At 36.9% G+C, this 16458-nt stretch overlaps 2 non-coding genes across 2 annotated transcripts in view; one reads left to right on the forward strand and one right to left on the reverse strand.

Annotated features, from left to right (window-relative positions):
- The window catches only part of LOC105716272 (uncharacterized), a 283931-nt gene that overhangs the window by 239364 nt on the left and 28109 nt on the right, over positions 1-16458 (forward strand). The window lies entirely within an intron of this gene.
- LOC135276581 (U7 small nuclear RNA) lies at positions 3521-3583 on the reverse strand. Its single transcript, XR_010344140.1, has one exon. It is a non-coding gene; the product is annotated as a U7 small nuclear RNA (small nuclear RNA).

Here is a 16458-nt window from a genome sequence, read left to right on the forward strand (position 1 = left end):
GGTAAAGGTGGCTCAGCTATCTTCAATATCTACTCCCGAGTAACAACCTAAATTCCACACATGAGCTTAAAAATCGACCACAAACTGGTAATTTTATCAGTTTGTAGTTTAAAATATGATCCACAAATCCTCTTACCTCTTCACCCTATAAATTTGCCTCTCTTTTTAAAAAAATCATGGCATGGTGACTACTTTTATACCATCATATGTAGTGGGTGAACTGTTAATAAAATATAATACAATTCTCATTTTTTTAGGTTGTATTGAAGGAATAAGAGAATCTGAAGATTTCCTTGTACTGTATGTATGATTCTTCTGTCCATTGACAGATGTCGAGGATCGATAGTAAAGCTCTACCTTTTCCAACATCTTATTTGCAATACACCAATATCAGGCTCTTCTCTCTACAGCAGTGACTAAACTTCCAAATACAAAGGAATGTGTTCTTTTGCGTTCTGTTTTTGTTGACACTGGATTTTTGTTCGGAACAAAAATAAAAAACTTTTTTTTTTTTTTTTAAGTAGTGACTTTGACCAAAAAGAAAACATAAAAAGACAACAATGGGTTGGCATAAGCAAGGAGACAGTGGTGACTTTTTATTTTTATGGTGAACTATGAAAGACAGTTTTCTAAAAAGTTTGAAGGCTGCTAAGAATGAAATACTTTTAAAGGTCTATGGCTTTTTTAAAGATCTGACTTGAAGTATGATCAGCATTCATCTTTGAGGGATGAAAAGTAAGTCAATTTATTCAGTAGCATATTTACCAGCCTAGAAGATAAAAAGGTATGCTATTCACATTCATAGAACCCAAGTTTGTTTTCTGCCATGGAGAACCAAGATGTTTTATCAGTTCAAACTGTCACATGGTTTTTTCACAGGGCTAGATCTCTTGGGCAAGGAGTCCCACAGCAGCTGAGCAAACACTCTGGGGTCATATGTAGTTCAAGACCACCACAAGGGTTGCTGGAGGAGGGTAGGCCAGCCACTCTGTGGGATCTGAGGGAGTGGCTTCTGAGAATTAGATGGTCTCAGGGGCCACATAAGCTTGACTGTGCACACCCGCCTTCAGTCTGGTCATAGATCCCCGCTAGGGTGCTGAGGATCCCAGATCAGCAAGGTCTCACAACCCCCCACCCCCAATCAGGTTAACCCTGGGATCCCCTGCCATGCCCCTGTCAGACAGCCAAGACACAGACACTCAACACTTGGCCCTACCTCCCAGAGAACTGCTTCTCAGGCCTCCCATGGCTGTCCCATGGTAGTTTTGGCCCAAATCGTTTCCTGCTACATTTCCTTTCTCCATTGCTGTGTAGAAAAGTGTGATGGGGCATGAAAAATAGAACTGTGAGCCAAATAACATACTCTATTTGAAAGGAATGATCTGGTAACCTTCAATAAAAAATAATTGTGCTTGTAATATCAAATCTTTGGCTGCAGACTTGCAAAAAACCCAAAAGACCACGGGATGGAGTGGTATAGACTACAGTGTGGTAGAGAACAGAGACACGAGAGATTGGAAGTACCTGGGAAGAGAAAGTTCCTAATTAGAAGATGTGGTTCAAGTGTTCTTGAGGGCACTCAGTTATAGTCAAGGCCTGTCCATGACACAAAAGTGTGAGGTGAGGTTAATGATACATATAATCTCTGTTTATATTGCCTATAAAATTAATTATACTAATTAACTAATAGTTTGTTTTATTAAGAATGGTTAGAAACCAGTCTCATATCTTGTAGTATATTCATTATTAACAGAAATATTTGTAAACTAAGGTCGCTACATATATGAATGTATTATTAGTTCTAAATATTCTTGGCTGGTAATTCAATTAGAAAGCAGTCATTCTCTTCTCTAGCATGTGCACTCATGTACACACACATGGCACCCAAAGAAGGACTGAAAAGAGAAAGATGAGTAAGGAAAAACAACTAAGGAAAAAGTAAGGCAGAATTGAAAATCAAAACAGAATTACATCTGAAATGATGTGATTAATAAAGTAGCCAAAGAAGGGCACTCAAATATCAAAGTAATACAAGAACAGAGACATTTGCCAAAGCTTCAAGTAGAATAAGGGAATCATTTCACTGTATAACTACAATATACACACAACTAGTCTTCCTTTCTAGTCATAACAAAAATTACTTGAAACATATACAGAATGAAGGAAAGAATTCTGGTTTTGAATACTGAGAATTCAAGGAGAGTAAAGCTATTTCCTCCAAAGGCTGAAAATCTTTTATATATATATGTGTGTGTGTGTGTGTATATATATGATCTTATATATATGATCTTATACATATATATATATATATATTCCGTGGGTTTATAAGTAAAATTCCTTTTATCTCTTTCATCTCGAGAGCCTGAAATAATTTAATCTTCTTGCAAAGTTTTTTAAAAGGGAACTGTAAATGTTCACATTATTAAACATGTATTTAATGGAGAAAAAAGAACAAGAACAAAAATTTCAGATGAGGTATTTTTGCCAAGAAAAGATCTCCAGAGTGAATTTCGTGATGGCTTGGAAAAACTAGAATAAGGTATGTTCTTTGTAGATTAATGTTGTTTGGAAAGTTATAACTGGATTTTAAATCCATTTTATGATAGTGATAAGTCACTTCAAGTTTTTCCTTACATGGTGTTAATTAAGCTACATAAAATCAGGTTCATAAAATAAACTTTTCTTCTTTCACAACAGAAGAATCTAGCAGTTATCACTTTAATGAAGTGATCAAATATAGGATCCCCAGTAATGGAACAAATTGTATACAGTGTAGTTATACAGTGAATATACAGTCATGATATGACTCTTGATGTGGTGGTATTGGAAGTATATAACATAATCTATATTGTATTCTTTCAAAAATGTTTAACCTAAATATTAGCACAAGAAAACAATCAAATCCAGGTTGTGGAACATTCTCTAAAACAGTTTGCTCTAACCCTTCAAAAATGTTAATGCTATGAAAGAGAAACAGGAGAGGGTATTATTCTAGATTAAAGGAAACTAAGAGACATGACAACCACATGCAATGTGATACGGGTTGGATGTCTGTTCCCTCCAAATCTCATATTGAACTATAATCCCCCAAGTTAGAGGTGGGGCCTAATGGGAGGTGTTGGATCACAGGGCGAATCCCTCTTTAATGCCTTAGTGCCATTCTCATGGTAATGAGTGTGTTCTCTAAGTTAGTGTGAGACCTGATTGTTTAAAAGAATATTGCACCTCTCTCTCTCTCTCTCTCTCTCTCTCTCTTTCTCTTTCTCTCTTGTGCTCTCTCTCTCTCATGTGCTGGCTCTCTCTTTGCCTTCTGCCAGCGTTGTAAGCTTCCTGAGCCCCTCACCAGAAGCAGTGGCTGACACTATGCATTGTATATAACCTGCAGAACCACGAAACAATTCTAGTATATGGGTTTTCATTGTACTAGTCTTTCAACTCCTGAGTAGGTTTGAGATTGTTTAAGGACACTAGGTTATTAAATAGTAAAAGAGGACTATTTGTCTCTTTTTTGGGGGAGGGAAGGGGAAGTTCTTGTGAAGACCAGAAAACCTGCTAGACAAATTCTGTAAGAACTGTAACTCTCTGTGTTTCTGGTAATAAGTGAAGAAGGGACAATACACTATCTCCATTTTGCAATTTCTACTATACCCTCACAGATCTAAGTGCTGAGCATCACTGGTTATAAAATAAAAGATAATCAGATACTATATGCCTTTTAAAGAATACACCATTACTATGAAGTAATCTTGTCAAAAAATCAAACCTAAAATTGACCAAAAACCTAGATTAGTCATTTGCAAGCATCAGGATTAGGATAACCTAAGAGGCTTTTTAAATCAGATTGCTGGACTGCAAGTTCAGAATTTCTGATTAAATAAGTTTAGGATAAAGTCCAATCATTTTCATTTCTAACAAGTGGGAGTGCTGAGCCTACTCCATAATCACCTTTTGAGAGCAAATATAATAGATTAACCTGCTAATTTACAGAAACTGCAAAGGACAGAGGAACATGATAAATAATACCATGGGGATGCTGTCAACAAAACCAGACTGTGGGCAAGTCTAAAAGAAAACACACTCTGTGTGTCTTAAATAAATAAGCTGCAATTTAAATAAAGATGAAAGGGGAATACATATGTTAAAGAAGATTTAGGCCAGGCCCCATAGCTCATGCCTATAATACCAGTACCTTGGGAGGCCAAGGCAAGTGGATTACTTGAGCTCAGCAGTTCAGGACCAGCATGGGCAACACAGTGAAACTCTGTCTCTACAAATAAATACAAAACATTAGCAGGGTGTGATGGTGTGTACAGATCACCTGAGCCCAGGAGGCTGAGGCTGCAGTGAGCCCTGATCATGATACTACACTCCAACCTATGGGAAAGAGTGAGACTGTCTCAAAAAAAAAAAAAAAAGAGAGAGAGAGAGATTTAAAAGATATGCCAATCAATTGCAATATGTAAAATTCTAGATTCTTATTTAACATTCCTTTTTTAAAAGTATTTATTACATTTAAGAGAAAATTAGAAATTTGGCAGTAGACTGGATGAATTATTACTTTTATAGATGTGTTAGTTTTGTTTTGTTTTGTTTTGTTTTGTTTTAAAGAGAATTCTTCCAGCACTTTGGGAGGCCAAGGCAGGCAGATTGCTTGAGTCCAGGAGTTTGAGAGCTGCCTGGAAACACACTGAAACCCTGTCTCTACAAAAAAATACAAAAATTAGCTCGGTGTGCTGGCACACACCTTTAGTCCCAGCTACTGGGGAGGCTGAGGCAGGAGAATCGCTTGAGTCTGGGAGGCAGAGGTTGCAGTGAGCTGGGATTGTGCCACTGCACTCCAGCCTGGATGAAAGAGTGAGAACCTGTCTGAAAAAACAACAACCAAAAAAATCCTTTTATGATGCCAGGCATGGTGGCTTACACTTGTAACCCCAGCACTTTGGGAGGCCGAGGTGGGTGGATCACCTGAGGTTGGGAGTTCAAGACCAGCCTGACCAACATAATGAAACCCTGTCTCTACTAAAAATGCAAAATCATCTGGGCATGGTAGTGTATGCCTGTAATCCCAGCTACTAGGGAGGCTGAGGCAGGAGGATCGCTTGAACCTGGGAGGTGGAAGTTGCAGTGAGCCAAGATGGCACCATTGCACTCCAGCCTGGGCAACAAGAGCGAAACTCTATCTGAAGAAGAAAAAAAAAATCCTTTTTTGTTGGTGCCAGCATGTCTTCCAGACATATTCAAAGTACACGTGATGATTTCTTTATTATTTTGACATTTAAGATGTCAAAATACTTAACTACCAAACACACACATAATCAATATAAGTTCTGTTTTAATCACAAGCAAAAATATAAAAAATAATTTAGTTTAATTGTGAAAATATCACATATAAAGAGTATATTATAATAATAGCCTTGGATCCAGGTGCATAATGTCATGAAAAATCTTGTCCAGCTCATGAAATAAAAATCCACAATCCTTGGGGGAAAAAAGAATATATTATCAATGTATAGCTTAAAAAATAACAATAAAATGAAGACCTGTGCATCCATCACCCAGCTTAAGAAATAGGATACTATGAGGACCCCTAGAAGATCTTGAGGGCTCCATATAAATAACCTCCCCATCACTGCCCCTGGAAGTATGATGAAATTTGAGCTAACCATTTCTTTGCAGAACTACATGCTTTTGCTGCTTAACACTATAGTTTTATCTGTTTAGATACTTATATGAATAGAATAACACATATGCATTTTTCTGTGTATTGTTTATTGTTGCTGTTGTACAACCTTATATGTTTGAGATGTAGCCATGTAAATATATGCAGCAGTAATCCCTCTATATTCACTGCCATATAGTATTCATTTGAACAGGTAGTTCAAGATTTATCCATTTTTGTGTTGATGGATGTTTCATCTCTTCTTTTCCATATTTTCAACCACCTTATTTGATTGAGCTATTACCTCCTTTACAAAGTTACAATAGAATAGTGATGGAGATCAGTTCTTCCTGACTTCAGTGGAACGTTTCCCATTAATCATGATGCTAGTTTTTGGGCTGAAATATACATTTATATCATGGTAAAAAAGGTATCCATATATTGCTATTTAATTGAGTGTTTTTGTCAAAAATGATTGCTGAGTTTTGGCAGGTGCCTGTTCAGCATTTATGGAGATGATGGTGTGATTTTTCTCATTAGTTCTTCCAATTTAATAATTTTTAATATAGAAGTGTCATTGATTCATGAAATGAATTCTCCTTGCTAACAAAGCTTGAATCTTAAAATTTGTTCTTAGAACTTATTTAGGAGTTTAGTATCAATAGCTACAAGTCAGATTGATCTGTAGGTCCTTTCTTTAAAACAGTATGTCAGAATTTGGAATCAATGTCATCTTCATGTCATAAATAATTTGGAATAGTACTTTTTAAAATGCTGTGGGCTGTCTAAATAGCACTAATATTGTCTTCCCTTTAAGAACTTGGTATCACTTTCCATAGAAACAAATGGGTCTAAAGCTTTTCTTTATTAATTTTCTCTATTTCTTCTAAGGAGGTCGTTTTGTTTAGATTTGTCTATGTCTTTTCTGATTTCAGTATGGATATGTTATATTTTCTTAGATAAAAGTTATTGTTGTCCAGGAGTCATGGCTATACCTATAATCCCAACACTTTGTGAGGCTGAGGTGGGAGGATCACTTGAGCTAGGAGTTGGAGAAAAGCCTGGGCAGTATACAAAACCTCATCTCTACAGAAAATACAAAACTTAGCCAGACACAGTAGCTGGTGTCTGTGGTTCCAGCTACTTGGGAGGCTGAGGTGGGAGGATCACTTGAGCCTGGGAGGTGGAGGGTGCAGTGAACCAAGATTGAGCCACTGCACTCCCAGCCTGGGTAACAGAGCCAGACTCTGTCTCAAAGAAAGAAGAAAAAAGTTATTCTTCTCATTCAGATTTCCAAATATGTTATCATGGAGCTGAGTGAAGTTCTCATGATTCTTTTAATTTCCTGTTTCTGTCTTTATTTCCCTATTATATCTTCTTTTATTTGGGTTTTTTGTTGCTTTTTTGATTAGCTGACTTAGTATTTTATCTATGTTATTGTTGTTTTAAGGAACTGTTTATATTTAGTTATTAGTATTACGTTTCCATGTTCTAAATTACAAATTATTTTGTTATTTAATTCTTCTATTTGCTTTGCTTATTTTTTTCTTTTTCATCCAGATGCTAAAACTTTATCAGTTTTTCACTCTTTGAATTCTAAGAAAATTATTTAAAGCTATTGAATTTTCCTCTAAATGTTGCTTTAGTTCTATCCCATTTATACGGATATTTACTATTCCCATTATTGTTCTTTTATAGAAGTTCTATGATACTAGTTTGTGTTTCCTTGTTAACCCAGTTGTTTAAAAAAGAACTTAAATTTTTCATGAATTAATTTGTAGTTTATAATCTTAGTCATTGTATTACACAGTGTTGGTTGTATTATTTCTGCATTTTAGAATTTAATGAGGTTTTTTTAACTAACCTAACATCACAGTTACTTTTTTATATATATTGAGAAAGCAACTAAAAAGATATTTTTTATATTTTAAGAGTACAGATTTTGAGAAATATATGTGTATATATGTATCTTATCTATCCTATTAACTATTTTCTTTTTAGATCTTTATATCTTTATTTATGGTCCTTTTAACTTACATTGACTGCTTCTTCCCTTCCAAACACATGGCAGAAATGTTCCTCCCAACCCCTTTTAGGTTAGAGATAGCTATATTAATTGTTTAGGATGATAAAATGTAAGCCAAAGTAATGTTCATCACTTCAGGTAGTAGCCTTTACAGGCTGATGCACAATTTATCATGTTCCCATTTGCTTGCCACAGTATCCAAAAGAGAACATTTCAAATAAAGGAGGATACATCAGCTTGCATACCTCAGTAAAGAAGACATTGAGAACATGTCCCTGCTGACTCATGACGGACATGTAGTATGAGCAAGAATTAAGTCTTTGTTAGTTTAAGCTACTGAGATATAGGGATGTGTTTGTTATTTAGCAGAATAAACATAACCTACTCTGCCCTATTATAGAAGTAGAGAGTGCAATAGTCTTCAAGTTAGATTGATTCAGCAGCCCAGTGACATTTATCAGACTCAATTTTTCCACTATTCACTCTTGAGTCAAGCTTCATGCTTATAACAAGAGATTCAGCAGTTCCAGAACTCATATTCAGACAAGAAATAGCAAATTCAAGAAGAAAAAGATATTTCCTCCAATTTTCTCTTAGAAGCAGGGAAACTCCCTGATGTATTCCAGCAGGTAGCCCTTTATACATCATCAAGTAGAACTGTGTCACATGCCCATTTCTGAACCAAGCACTGGAAAAGGGGATGGAATTTTCATGATTGACTTAGATTAATGATCTAGGATGAAAGAGATGTTGCGGTGCTAACCACAATGATTTCTGCCAATAGCAAATAATCTCTTTGAGTATGTACACTCAAATGCAGGAGCTACTATATTTAAATATTTTAATCATAATAAGAAATATACAATAGAAGCCAGGCATGGCCTGAACTTGTAGTCCCAGCAACTCAGGAGGCTAAGGTGGAAGGATCACTTGAACCCAGGAGTCTGAGGCTACAGTGAGCCATGATCACACCACTGCCCTCCACCCTGGGCAACAGAGCAAGACTGTCTCAAAGAATAATAACAAAAATAAAAATAAATGCACAAGATATAGATGTACAAGATATAGATGGGAGAACTACAAAATTCTGATGACAGAAATCAAAGAACTAAATAAATGCAAAGATATTCCATGTTCATGGATAGGAAGACTTGGTATTATTAAAATATCAGTTGTTTCCAATTTGATCTACAGACTCTATACAATCTCAATTAAAATTCTAGCAAGTTATTTTGTGGATATTAACAAACTCATTCTAAAGTTTATGTAGAGAGACAAAAGACCAAATAGCCACAAAATTGAAAGACAGCAAAGTTGAAAGACTGACACTATCTGACTTCAATGCTTACTATAAAGCTATAGCAATCAAGAGAGTGTAATATTGACAAAATAATAGACAAAATGGAAAAAGATAAAGAGCCCAGAAGAAAAACCCACACAAATATAGTCAACTGATCTTGGACAAAGGAGTAAAAGCAATGCAATGCAGAAAAGATAGTCTTTTAACAAATGGTGCTGGAACAAACAGACATATACATGAAAAAAAAAATGAATCTACATACATCCCTCACAAGAATTAACTCAAAATGGATCATAGATCTAAACATAAAATGATAACCTAGGAGAAAATCTAGATCTCCTTTGATGCCACAGCAAAAGTGTGATCCATAAAAGAAAGAATAGAGAAGCTGAATTTTATTAAAATTTTTAAATTTTTTGCTTGCAAAGACACTGTCAAGAGAATGAAAAGACAAGTTATAGAGTAGGAGAAAATATTTGCAAAGACATAGATAAAGGACTGTTATCTGAAACATACAAAAACCTCTTAAAATTCAGCAGTAATAACATAAACAACTGGATTAAAAAATGGGTCAAAGACCTTAACAGACCCTTCATCTCACCAAAGATGAAGTACAGATGGCAAAAAAGAATATGAAAAGATTGTCCACATCATGTCATCAAGGAAATACAAATTATGACAACAATGAGATAACCCTACACACCTATTAGAATGGTCAGAATTAGAAACACTGATGACCAAATGCTGGTGAGGATGTGGAGCAACAGGAACTCACATTCATTGCTGGTTAGAATGCAAGATGGTTAGGTTGGGCATGATGGCTCACGCCTGTAATCCTAGCATTTTGGAAAGCTGATGTAGGTGGATTGCCTGGGCTCAGGAGTTTGAGACCAGCCTGGGCAACACAGTGAAAACCCATCTCTGCTAAAATACAAAAAATTAGCCAGGCATGGCGGCATGCGCCTGTAGTCCCAGCTTCTTAGGAGGCTGAGGCAGGAGAATCTCTTGAACTCAGGAGGCAGAGTTTGCAGTGAGTCAAGATCACGTCACTGCACTTCAGCCTGGGCAACAAATCAAGTCTGCTCTCCAAACAAACAAACAAACTAGAATACAAGATGGTTATAGCCACTTTGGAAGACAGGTTGGTGATTTCTTATAAAACTATATATGCTATGGTTTTACCATATGATCCAACAATCACACTCAGTGATATTTACCCAAGAAGTTGAAAACATATGTCCACACAAAAATCTGCACACAGATGTTTAAAGCGGCTTTATTCATAATTGTAAAACTTGAAAGCAACCAAGATGCCCTTCAGTAGGTAAAAGAACAAATAAACTATGGTACATTTAGACAATGGAATATTATCCAATGCTAAAAAGAAATGAGCTATCGAGCCTTGAAAGACATGGAAGAAACTTAAATGCATATTTCTAAGTGAAAGAAGTCAATCCGAAAAGGCTGCATACTATATAATTCCAACTATATGTCGTTCTTAAAAATGCAAAACTATGAAGACAGTTAAAAGATGAGTGATTGTCACGAGCCAGGAGGATAGGGAGAGATGAACAGGTGGAGCACAGGATTTTTAGGACAGTGAAAATACTCTGTACAATGCAATAATGGTGGATACATGTCATTATTAATATGTCCAAACCCACAGAATATATAATATCAAGAATGAGCCCTAATGTGAACTATGGACTTTGAGTGATAATGATATTAATGTAGGCTCATCGGTTGTAACAAATGTACCACTCTGGTGGGGGATATTTATAATAGGGATCATATGCATGTGTGGGAGGCAGGGAGTAAATGGGAAATCTCTGTACTTTCCTCTCAATTTTGCTATGAATCTTAAACTGCTCAAAAAATAAAACGTATTAAATAAAAATAATTTCTTTAAATGAGGCAACTATCACTATGGATACCTTGCATAGCGTTAAAGAGATAATGTACGCATTCAGGTATAAACCATTTGTTTACAGATGGGAACATAGTGTTTGCACCTTTCTTTTTTTAACTTGGTAAAATATTTTAGAGATTATTTTGAAGCTACTTTTGCAGAAATTATAATTTAGGAAATTATGGCAGTAAGAGAAATCTGACATGGCTGACTCCATCTTGTCTCAAGCCTCACAGGTTAGCTGTCTTTGCTCATTGCTGGGCTTGAGCCAACCTAACTTTGGGAGAAATTTACATTATAGTTTAAATACTAGCCCTTCCCTCAAACTGAACTGTGCTTGTAAAACTAACAAAAGGTCACTAAGTTAGCATGAGAGGGGCCTGAATTCTAAATCAGCACCAGCCATTATTTTGGAGGTTATAAGATTTGGAACTTCCCCAATGACTCTGGAAGATAACGTCACTATTGTAGATCCTAAGATTGACCTTTTGAGATTAAAACTGAAATTGAAATTTTCAATTTTCAGGTTTTTGCATTTCTGGCTCCTAGATAACCCCACCTGGACCTGCCAACCAGTCCTGTGGCTTCCACCCAGGAACTGACTCAGCACAAGATAACGGCTTCCACTCCCTATGTTTTCATCTCAGTGCCAACCAATCAGCACTCCTAACTCACTGACTCCCTACCCACCAAATTACCCTTAAAAACTCTGGTCCCCAGATTCTCAGGGAGACTGATTTGCATAATAATAAAGCTCTAGTCTCTCCTACAGCCCACTCTGTATGAATTAACTCTTTCTCTATTACAATTCCTATGTCTTGATAAATCGGCTGTATCTGGGCAGTGGGCAAGGAGACCCTGTTGGGGGGTTACAAACTAGAGAACCTGTTTGGCAGTTACAATTTTCCATTAGTACATACATCTTTTTAACATTTGCATTTTATTGTTTTGTATGAATGTACCTTAATTTAATCTGTCTATTCCCTGCTCCATTTATGTGTATAGAAGTTATTTTCAGTGTTTTGTTAATATAATATTTAAATGAGCATCCATTTTATCCACACTTATGTAATTATATCTGTAGGAGAAATTCTTAAAAGGGAAGAGTATGTTTCCATGAATTACATATACCAATGATGTATAAGTCAGGCTTACCAACTTTAAGACATTATCCAGAGTATACATCCTCAAATAAATGGCTATAAGTATGAAGAGATAAATTTGAATGAACCTTGTCCTTGTTTAAAAACACATCTCTATTTTTAATTTACCACCTTTTAGGGTGAGTTTAACCAGTTGACATTACCACATAATGATTTATTCACAATTTCCTAAGCAATTGAATTAATTTTTAGGGTTTATAGATGTTTCATAGACTTTCAAATAGGAGAGCAAATGGCCGTTAAAAATAGCAGGAAAAAAAAACATCAACAGGAATTTGTGAGCAAAAAGAGTAGTTTGAAAAATTATGCTTTCCAAATTTTCTCCTATTTAGTTCAAGACCTATCTTATTCACAGTATCTTATCGTGTGTCAAAATGTTTTATGAGTCCTTTGCGAAATACCGAAAGTTACTGAATATATCACTTATTTTTGCAAATCAAATGTTTCTTTAAAATTCAACAAATTTTCAATGAGGTTTAATTAGGCAGAGAAGTAGTTTAGAACTCATTTTAAAACTTGCATGATAATTAGGGAAGATCAAAGAGTATTCTTATACTCTAAACTGTAAACAACCAGCTGTTAATGATTTAACAAATTCCAAACATTATCCTACAGTGCAGAGAACTGAAGCTTATTTTTCAAAGGTGAGTGTAGATTAAGCTAATGGTTGACTCAGTTCCTCTTCTCAACAACTAATTTCATCAGAAACTGCATCTATCACTGCAAGGGTCAAAGTTCATGAAATTTTGGAGCTGGGAGAGACCTTAGTTATCTTCCTATCCAGCAGATAAGGAAACTGATTTGGCCAATGTCATATTTGGTTAACAACAATCTGAATGGGGACACAGTTTTCCTGACTCTCCATCTGAGCATTCTCTACTATGTATTGCTTTATCAGTATTAACCTATGTAAAAGCACTCACAACACCACCTGATAATTTTAGCATGGCATATCATTTTTTTAAATTGACATTTAAAAACTATTTTATGTTGAGAATTCCTGTGATAAGGAATAGGGATACATCAATGGGGAAGAAAGTTTCTCTCATTCTGGAGTTCATTATTCTGGTAGGAAAATCATATTGCCGTAATTAGAAAATGTTCCAGGGCAAGAATGAGACATTCTGCTAGTACTGATGAGACTTTCTCCTTGGCTTGTTGAGAGTGGTGGCATGTCCCATATATGTCATTGCTATCCTAAGGTCTATCACAATTGTCAATCTAAAGGAAAAAAAAAAAAAAACCTGACTGGACCGGGTTCGGTGGCTCACACATGTAACCCCAACACTTTGGGAGTCCAGGGTGGGTGGACCACCTGAGGTCTGGACCACCAGACTGGCCAACATGACAAAATCCAGTATCTATTTAAAATACAAAATAAGCTGGGCCTAGTGGCACATGTTTGTAATCCCAGCTACTCAGGGGACTGAGGCAGGAGAATCGCTTGAACCCGGGTGGTGGGGGTTGCAGTGAGCCGAGATGGCCCCACTGCACTCCAGCCTAGGTGACAAGACTCTGTCTAAAAAAAACCTGAGGCAAAATTAATGTAAGTAGACAGTCTATTTGGGCCAAGTATTCAAATTCTCCTGAATGGACACTTTGATTAGCAGCAGTTGAAAGTGGGTTTTTAGAAGAAAAGAGACCAGATGTGGTAACTCACACCTGTAATCCCAGCACTTTGAGAGGCCGAGGCAGGAAGATCGCTTGAGTTCAGGAGTTAAAGACCAGCCTGGGCAACGTGGCAAAACCCCATCTCTACTAAAAATATAAAAATTAGCTGGGCATTGGTGGTATACCTGTAGTCCCAGCTTCCAGAAGCTGAGGTGGGAGAATTACCTGAGCTTGGGAGGTGGAAGTTGCAGTGACGCAGTTGCAGTGAGCCCTGACGGTGCCACTGCACCCCAGCCTGGGCGATCAAGTGAGACCCTGTCTCAATATGAATAACTAACTAAATAAATACACGCAAGCAAAGAAAAAGAAGTTCGTAAGTTGTTCATCAAAAATTTACACTAAAATAACATAAGTTATTGATGGGTTATACATTGTTTGTGATATTCTTTGTATCACAAAATCCAGGAACATAAAGATAATGGGTGATGCAGCTAGTCAGAAACAAATAGTTGCCCTGGACATAGGTTGGGACAGGAGCGTGACTGAAGTTCCATACCCGGATCTCTCTAGGCCTGATACATTTTGCTTACCTCACATGTCTCGCTCTGCTCTGAACTATTTTTCTTTTCTCTCATTTTAATTACAATGTTAATTTTTAACACTTGTGCTGCCCTTTATAAGTTTTGTTTTGTTTTGTTTTGTTTTGTTTGAAACGGAGTCTCTCTGTCTGTCGCCCAGGCTGAAGTGCAATGGTGCGATCTCAGCTCACTGCACCCTCTGCCTCCCAGGTTCAAGCAATTCTCAAGCCTCAGCCTCTTGAGTAGCTGGGATTACAGGCGTGTACTACCATGCCCAGCTAATTTTTGTATTTTTAGTAGAGACAGGGTTTTACCATGTTGGTCAGGCTGGTCTCGAACACCTGACTTCGTGATCTGCCCACCTCGGCCTCCCAAAGTGCTGGGATTACAGGCATGAGCCACAGCACCTGGCCTATAGGTTTTTAAAACATGTATCTATTACTGTATCTGATCCTTGCAATAACTAGCGAGGCTGTATTATTGTCTCCATTTTCCAGTTCTGGAACCCATAACTGGAAAGGGGTGACTTCCCCAATGCTTCACAGCCAGGAAGCTGTAGAACTGGAACTAGATGCCCAGGCTTCTGCCTTGAGTCCAATGAGTTTGTGATAATATTAATCAACTTGAATCTCTCAAGTTCCAAATATTTAGTTTTCTGGGAATTCTGAGGTCACTTTAGAAGGAGTTCCTGCTGTGGAAGTTTGGGTAACCTACATATCCAAATTATAGCATGCTTTCTTGGAAAAGGAAAATAGTAGCGCCCAAAAATTCCATGGAAGTGCTTGTGGCTGTTAGTGAACTGTGAGGATGGCATTTTGCTAGAAGCATGAAACCACAGTCCTCAGTTTGTTTGTTCCATTCCTTGTCATGGGGATAAGGAAACTTGAACATAAAATATCATTGAAATTAAATGAGTCTGGAAAGAAGCATACCAAAATATTACCAGTCTCTGGGTGGCTGAATTACAAGTTAATTTTATTTTCATTTTCTGCATTTTCCACATTTCCTACAATAATTGTGTTACTTTTATAAAAAGAAATTATGCAATTCATCCATATCTGTATATAATTCCCAACCTATTCAAAAGAAAGAAGTTCAAACTTTCTTAAACTCAATACTTGGACAGACAGATACCTGAAACTGCCTCTGATGAATGAACGTTCTTTATAAAAAACTAGCTTGAGTCAGCTAAAGAATTCCTTCAGGCATTTGTTCATTCTTTTAACAAGTAGTTATTGAGCACCTACTGTGTGCCAGGCAGTTTTAGGCACTTGGAACACAGCACTGAACAGAACAGATAAAAATTCCTGTCTCTGGACCTTTCATCCTAAAGTGGGAGACAGACCAAAGTAAAATAAAATTAAAAATCACAGTATGTAAAATATACTATGTTAAACGATGCTAAATGATTAGAAGAAAAATAAAGCAAGGAGGAATAGAGTGCTTGGAAGGTGAGGCATTTCACATAGGGTATTCAGGGAACTCCTCAATGAGGAGGTGACCTTAAAGAGGTGAGATGTAAGTCCTGTGGGTTTCTGAAGGAAAAGAAATCCAGGCAGTGAGAGCAGCAAGTGTAAAGTTATGAGGCAGGAGTGTGTCTGGCATGTTCTAGGTTTAGCAAAGTGGCCAAGTCTGAAGGATTGTGGGCAGCAGAAAGAGTAGGAGTTACCGCTAGCGAGCAAAGAACATGATCTGAGTTATGTTTCTGGATCATTTTGGCTACTGTGGTAGGGATAGATTAAAGACAAGAAAATGAGACGGAGCAGGGACCCCCTTTGTAGGGGCCTGTGGGCCCCAAGCATAGAAATAAAGGGAAATCTTGTGTTCCTTCAAGGGAAATGCCAGACAACTAGCTAGTCCTAGAAGTAAAGAAGCAACTTGATAAGTAAGAAGGTAATAGTAGCCTAAAACAATAGCCAATAAAGTTAGAGTCGGGAGAATTTTTATTCTCCTATAGAAACTAAAGACAATACGTTTTTTGTCTTACTTTCTTTCATTGTTTTTTTTTTTTATTATTATAGAGATGAGTTCTCCCTTTGTTGCCCAAACTAGTCCCCAACTCCTGCATCTTCCCACCTCAGCCTCCAAAGGTGCTGGGATTACAGGTGTGAGCCACCACATCTGGCCAAGATAACATCTTAAAAGATGTCCCGAGTTGTTTTTCAGAAACCTGGACCCCTGGTTTGTCTCTGTGTCCCCACCCAAATCTCAT

This window comes from Aotus nancymaae, unplaced genomic scaffold (assembly GCF_030222135.1).
Source record: "Aotus nancymaae isolate 86718 unplaced genomic scaffold, 86718_ANA_hifiasm-v0.15.2.pri h1tg000025l, whole genome shotgun sequence".
NCBI classification, from domain to species: domain Eukaryota; kingdom Metazoa; phylum Chordata; class Mammalia; order Primates; family Aotidae; genus Aotus; species Aotus nancymaae.